Raw genomic sequence first — 8,141 nt, forward strand, 5'->3', positions numbered from 1 at the left:
GGCTGAAAACTTCCCAAACCTGAAGAAAAAGATATCCAGTACAGGAATCACAGAGAGTTCCAAACAAGATGATCCCAAAGAGACCCACACCAAGATATATCACAATTAAAATGTCAAAAGTTAAAGAGAAAATTCTAAAGGCAGCAAGAGAAAAACAAAGAATCACACACAAGGGAACCCCCCATAAGGCTATCAGCTGATTTTTCTGTAGAAACTTTGCAGGCCAGAAGGGAAGTGGCATAATATATTGAAAGAGCTGAAAGGGAAAAACCTACAATCTAGGATACTCTATCCAGCAAGATTATCATTCAGAATTGAAATTAGAACATTTTCTCACACCACATACAAAAATAAACTCAAAATAGATTAAAGACCTAAATGTAAGACTGGAAACCATAAAACTAGAAGAAAACATATGCAGAACACTATGACATAAATCATAGCAACATTTTTTTGGGGGGGATCTGTCAGGATCCTAAGGCAAAGGAAACGAAAGCAAAAACAAATAAGAATTAAACTTAAAAGCTTTTGCACAGCAGAGAAAACCATCAACAAAATGAAAGGACAATCTACTGAATGGGAGAAAATATTTGCAAATGATATGACCAATAAGGGGTTAATATCTGAAATATATAAACAGCTCATACAACTCATATCAAAAAAAACCTGATTAAAAACTGGGCAAAAAAAAAAAAAAAAAAACTGGGCAAAAGACCTAAAATAGACATTTATGTACACACACACACATACATACATACACACACACACACACACACACATATACATACAATGGAATATTACTCGGCCATAAAAAAGAATGAAATTTTGCCATTTGCAACAACATGTTAGACCTGGAGGATATTGTGCTTAGTAAAATAAGTCAGAGAAAGACAAACACTGTATGTTATCACTTATCTGTGGAATCTAAAAAATAAAACGAATGACAGACTCACAATATAGAAAACAAACTAGTGGTTACCAGTGGGGTGTGGGAAGTGGCAAGGGGCAAGATAGAGGTAGGGGATTTAAGTTTATAAAATAAATAAGCTACAAGCATATATTTTATAGCACAGGGAATATAGCCAATATTTTATAATAATTTTAAATGGAATATAATCTATAAAAATATTGTCACTATATCATACACCTGAAATGAATATAATATTGTAAGTCAACTATACTTCAAGAAAAAAAATGAACAAGGAAAAATATTGTGAAAGAAATGGAAACAGTAGTTGCCTCAGGAGGTGGAGAATGGGCAGGAAGGAGCTTATGGGAGTATGAGAAAGTTTTATATCTTAGTTGGGGGAACTGGTTACAAAGGTGTATACATTTGTCAAAACATCCAGCTGTATCCTTGAGATCTGTGTGTTTCATCATAGGTAAATTTTATCAAAAAGCATAAGCTAAATATGACTGTGCTCAGAATCCAGTGGAAAAGGGTGGACCTTGCTAAACTCCTTTGTGTAGCCACTCCTCTCAATCCCTGGGGGTGGCTCTCTGAAGCAGGAAGTTTCTCCACACCCAATCAGAGAAGTCGTGATGTGCTGATAGCCACTTGTCCTGCTGAGAAGGGGACTCCCGGTCAGGGACATGGTCACCAGAGACTGCAGGAAGATGCCCCTTCAGAGCAAAACTACACCAGGTGAGTATCTGCCAGGAACAGCCTGCGAGTGGGCATATCACCTATGGATCTAGTAGAAATGCAGATTCTGAAAAATCCTAACTAGTACGTTCAGAATAAAGATGGATGCTGTGTCCTTAAAACAAGAAAGACTGTAAAAAAGGGCAATAAGCTAACAATAGTTTTTTGGGGGGAGTGGTGGGGGGAACATGACAAAGATTTAAAAATTTAACAGAAAGTTTGAATACAGCGGAAAATCAGTGCTCTGGAAGATAAAGTCCAGGAAAGCTCCCAGAAAGTAAAGCAAAGAAGGCAAGGAGATTATTTTAGAAGAACTTAAGAGAGACAGGGAGGATGAATCCAAGAGGTTCAACAACCATCTCAAAGGGATCCCATAATGCGAGAACAGAAAAAAAGGGAGGGAAGGAAATGACCTAAGAAACAACTGGAAAACATTCAGCTATAGAAAAACTAAAGTGTTCTGATGTAAAGGGGCCACCTAGTGGTGAGCAAGTTTACTGGAAAAGGATCCTCACGTCCACATTTCTTGGTGAAATACGGGAACTCTAAAGATAAAGAGAAAATCCTAAAAGTTTTCAGAGAGAGAGAAACAGCAAAAAGATGTTACTGACAAGAGAACAACACCAAACATCAAAGGCCACCCTGGATATTAGAAAACAGTGAAGCAGTAGCTTCAAAGTTTGGAGGGAACTAGCAATTAAGTGGAAAAGCAAATAAAAGACTTCCCCGCCCCTGCCCCTGCAACCAGTAATGACTCCAAGATTACCACTGACAAATACTTGCTAAAAAAAAATAAATAAAAATCATAATACAACCAAAAAGGTAGGTTGTTTTGGTTTTTTTTGTTTGTTTTTTTAATTGTAAGGGGAACTCCCTTTGTCAAACCCTTTATTTGGCTATAAAAAAGCAAAAGAAGAAAATGAAAAAAGAACTGCACCTCAGTTCAACTTGAAATTTATGGTAAAATATCAGACGTATCAACTTGAAATTTATGGTAAAATACACATAAAATATACCATTAGTGACATCTAGTACATTCACAATGTTCTGCAACCATCACCACCCATCCAGTTCCAGAACATTTTCATTACTCCAAAAAGAAGCCCTGTATCCACTAAGAAATCACTCCCCATTCCTTCCTCTCCCCAGCCCCTGGCAACCGGTAACTTCCTTTCTGTGTCTATGGATTTGACTACTTTGGGTACTTCATGTAAATGGAGTCATACAATATGTGGACTTTTGTGTCTGGCTTCTTTCACTTAGCATGTTTTCAACTTCTATGAACATATAGTGTGTATCAGTACTTTGTTACTTTTTAAAAAGGGATAATTAAACATTTTATTGAGGTAAAATTTACATAATATAAAATGAACCATTCTAAAGTGAACAATTCAGTGGCATTTGTTACATTCACATACTTGATGTATGAAGGACCAGACAATGTCTCATGAAGGAAAAGACAGACAACAGAAAGTAATCCCAAGAATATCACAAATGTTAGGATGATTAAACAGATTTGAAAGAGAACATTATAACCATGCTCTAAGAATACATGAAATAAATGGAAAGATAGAAAGTCTCAGAGGAGAAATAGAAGATAATCTTTTAAAAAAGAATCAAGTGGGAATTTAAAAACTGCTAACAATAACCAAAATACAAAACTCATTGGATGGGGCTTCCCTGGTGGCGCAGTGGTTGAGAGTCCGCCTGCCGATGCAGGGGACACGGGTTCGTGCCCTGGTCCAGGAAGATCCCACATGCCGCGGAGCGGCTGGGCCAGTGAGCCATGGCCGCTGAGCCTGCGCGTCCGGAGCTTGTGCTCCGCAGCGGGAGAGGCCACAACAGTGAGAGGACCGCGTACCGCAAAAAAAAAAAACCTCATTGGATGGGCTTAATGGCAGAATGGAGATGACAGAAGAAAAGAGTTAGTGAACTTGAAAGATCAATAGAAATTATCCAATCTCAACAAAAGATCAAAACAAAATGAACAGAGTCTTGGGGACTTTAGAGATAATTCCAAAAGGTCTAACATTTGTATAAATAGATACTTAGAGGAGAAAGAGTGTGGGAAAAAAATTGAAAAAATGATGGCTGACAACTTCCCCAAACTGGCAAAAGACATAAATTTATAGTTTCAAGTTCAGTAAATTCCAAATAGAATAAATTCAAAAAATCCATGCCCAGATACATCATAATCAAATTTTTAAAAACTAAAAATGAAGAAAAAACTCTTGAAAGCAGCCAGAGGAAAATGATGCATTACTTATAGAGAAACAGCAATTTGAATAATTGAGGATTTCTTATCACAGACCGTGGAACACAGAAGGAAGTGGCACATTTTTCAAGTGCTGAAAGAAATTAACTGTCAATCCAGAATTCTATATCCAGTGAAATTACCTTTCATCAAGGAAGGCAAAATAAAGACATTCTTGAAAAGAGTAAAACTAAGAGAAAGCATTCCCAGCATATCTACTCTGAAAGAACTGCCAAAGGAAGTTCTTCAGACAGAAGGGAAATGATACCAGAGGAAAATATGGAATTTCAAAGATTAAGGATGAGCAACAGAAATAGTAAATATCTGCGTAAACAGAATATCCTTCTCCTTGAGTTCTTTAAAATGATTTTTGAAAGCAAAAATCATAACATTATCTGATGGGATTTCCAATGTATGTAGATGTAATATGTAGATGTAATATGTATGACAACTATAGCATAAAGAGGGGAGGACAAAAGAACAAATATGGTGGTCAGGTTTCTATACTGTATTTGAAGTGGTAACAAGTTAATTCTATGTAGACTGAAAAGTTAAACATGTATTTGCAATACCTATAGAAAGCACTAAAAAAACTGGACAAAGAGATAGAGTAAAAAACCTCAGTTTTTAAGGTAGGTAAGTTATAATGGAATACTAAAAAATATTCAAATAATCCACAATGAGGCAGAAGGTGAGAAATGAGAACAAAAAGAAGGAACAAACGGACAGAAAAATGGTAGATCTAAATCCAAATATACAAATAATTATATTAAATATAAATGGTCTAAATACACCAGTCAAAATAGATAAATTGCCAGATGGATAAAAAAATTTTTTAAAAAGACCCAACTAGGGCTTCCCTGGTGCCGCAGTGGTTGAGAGTCCGCCTGCCGATGCAGGGGACACGGGTTCGTGCCCCGGTCCGGGAAGATCCCACATGCCGCGGAGCGGCTGGGCCCGTGAGCCATGGCCGCTGAGCCTGCGCGTCCCGAGCCTGTGCTCTGCAATGGGAGAGGCCACAACAGTGAGAGGCCCGCGTACCGCAAAAAAAAAGAGTAGCCTCCGCTCACCGCAACTAAAGAAAGTCCGTATGCAGCAATGAAGATCCAACACAGCCAAAAATAAATAAATAAAATAATAAATAAATTTATTAAAAAAAAAAAAAAAAAAAGACCCAACTATATGCCATCTGCAGGAAACCCACTTTAAATATAGTGCTATAGTTAGATTAAAAATAAAATGATGGGAAAAGATATTCCATGAAAACACCAATCAAAAGAAAACTGGAATGGCAATATTAATATCAGACAAAGTATAAAGCAAAGAAAATCACCAGGGATGAAAGGGTCAATTTGCTTTATGAAGGAGATATAACAATACTAAATGTTCCTAACAACAGAGCCTCAAAATGTATAAAGGAAAAACTGATTGAACTGAAAAGAAAAATGGACAAATCCACAGTTATTGTTGAAGATGTCAACTCTTCTCTCAATAACTGATAGAACAGGTACGGAGAAAATCATCAAGGATATAGAAGAACTAAACCACCACCAATCAATTGGATCTAATTGACATTTACAGAACATTTCACTCAACAAATACACTTTCTTTTCAAGCATACATAGAGAATTCACCAAGATGGACTATATCCTGAATCACAAAACAAATCTCAATACATTTAAAAGAACTGAAATTATACAAAGTATGTTCTCTGACCATAACAGAATTAAACTGGAAATTAATAACATAAAGATAAGTAGAAAACCTCCAAATGTTTAGAAATTAAACAACACACTGCCAAATAATCTGTGGGTCAAAGATAAAGCCTCAAGAGAAATTAGAAAATATTTTGAAGTAAGCAAAAATGAAAACACAACATATTAAAATTTGTGAGATGAAACTAAAGTAGTACTTAGAGATTTATTGCATCAAATACTTATATGAGAAATGTATAAACAAGAATGCCAGGAACTTCCCTGGTGGTCCAGTGGCTAAGACTCCATGCTCCCAATGCAGGGGGCCCCGGTTCGATTCCTGGTCAGGGAGCTAGATCCCACATGCCACAACTAAGAGTTTGCATGCCACAACTAAAGATCCCACGTGCCACAGCTAAGACCTGGTGCAGCCAAATAAATAAATATTTTTTAAAAAAAACAAGAATGCCAGATAAATGCTACCAAAAAGAAAGTAGGGGTGGTGAACTTAATATTAAATGAAACAGAATTCAAAGTTAAAGGCATTCACTAGGAAAAAGAAAGATGTTTTATTAAGATAATATCTAATAAAAATGACTATATGCTAGGCACTGTTCTAAGATACATTAACACATTTCATCCCTATAGTAGTCATATGACTTAGGTAATATTATTCTCCTCATCTTGCAGATGGAGAAACTGAGAACAGAGAAGTAAAGAAAGTGGTAGAACCAGTGCTTATGCTCTTAATTGCTATACTCCACTGAACAAAATTATGTTAACATTTGTTCATCTAACATCATATCTTAAAAAAAAAAAAGCTCAAAAACTATTAGAAATGCAAGGACAGAGTAATAAACCTAAAACCTTAGTGAGGGCTTCCTTGGTGGTGCAGTGGTTAAGAATCTGCCTGCCAATGCAGGGGACATGGGTTTAAGCCCTGGTCTGAGAAGATCCCATGAGGAGATACATGCCATGGAGGAACTAAGCCCAGGCGCCACAACTACTGAAGCCCGCACACCTAGAGCCCGTGCTCCGCAACAAGAGAAGCCACTGCAATGAGAAGCCCGCGCACCACAACAAAGAGTAATGCCCCCTCGCCACAACTACAGAAAGCCTGTGCGCAGCAATGAAGACCCAACACAGCCAAAAATAAATAAATAAAACCTTAGTGAGTAGCTTTAATATACCTGTTTTAATAAGTCAAATATATCAAGTAAAAAAGGATAAGTATACAGAGGGTTAAAATTACATACTTAATAAGATATATAATGGATACATAGATTAATTTTGTACCCAACAAATAAAAGAAAACATTCAGTCTTTTTAAACACACATGGAACATTTACAAAAATTGACTCTCTGTTTATTAGGACACAAATCTTAACAAATTCCAGAAAGCAGAACATATAGAACTATTCTCTGAATAAAATACATAAATTAGAAACTAACCACAATGTACAGTCCAAAATTTATCTAATTAAAAATGTAAAAATACCTTTTTAAAATTATTCTTGGGGGACTTCCCTGGTGGCGCAGTGGATAAGACTCTGCGCTCCCAATGCAGGGGGCCCAGGTTTGATCCCTGGTCAGGGAACTAGATCCCGCATGCATGCCGCAACTAAGACTTCACATGCCACAACTAAGAGTTTGCACACCACAACTAAGAGTTCGCATGCTGCAACTAAGGAGCCCGCCTGCCGCAACTAAGACCAGATGCAACCAAATAAATAAATATTTTTAATAAAATAAAATAATTCTTGGATTAAAGAGGAGCTTGAAACTGAAACAACCAGCTAATTAGAAATGGATACAAACTAGAGCAATATTTTGGGGATGTGTATGAAGTGATCCCCAGAGAAAAATTTATAGCTTTAAATGCATTCATTAGGAAACAATAAAGAATAACACAAAAAATAAAATGAAATAAAAACAAGAGGTCAATTCTATTTATGAAAATCAAGGCCAAAATCCCAAATAAAATACTAATAAAATGAATCCGGAGGTTTATCAAAAGATCAAAACACCATGACCAAGAAAGGCACATCCCACTACATCTAAGAATGGTGAGCATCATAGACCCTGCTACTGTCATTCACTACATTTATATTTTCAAGGAGAAAAACAGCAGGTTCTAAAAGGAAAATCTGTATGGCAAAAAAGCAAAGCAAAAGACAAATGACAAACCAGAAAAAAAATTCATAACTCACATTTCAAGATTAATTTCCTGAATATATGTATTCTTAGCTATTAATTTTTAAAAATCAACAATAGAAAAAATATGTGAAGGACGTGAAAAGTCAGTTCTCAGAAAAGGAAATGCAAATGGCTCTTACACATGCAAAAAACCCAAGTTTGATTCACTCATAACTAGAGAAATGCAAATTAAAAGTGTCCAGAGGGGGCTTCCCTCATGGCTCAGTGGTTAAGAATCCACCTGCCGGGCTTCCCTGGTGGCGCAGTGGTTGAGAGTCCACCTGCCGATGAAGGGGACACAGGTTCGTGCCCCGGTCCGGGAAGATCCCACATGCCGCGGAGCGGCTGGGCC

The sequence above is a fragment of the Grampus griseus genome (assembly GCF_964374135.1).
Source record: "Grampus griseus genome assembly, chromosome: 19".
In the NCBI taxonomy this organism is placed as follows: Eukaryota; Metazoa; Chordata; class Mammalia; order Artiodactyla; family Delphinidae; genus Grampus; species Grampus griseus.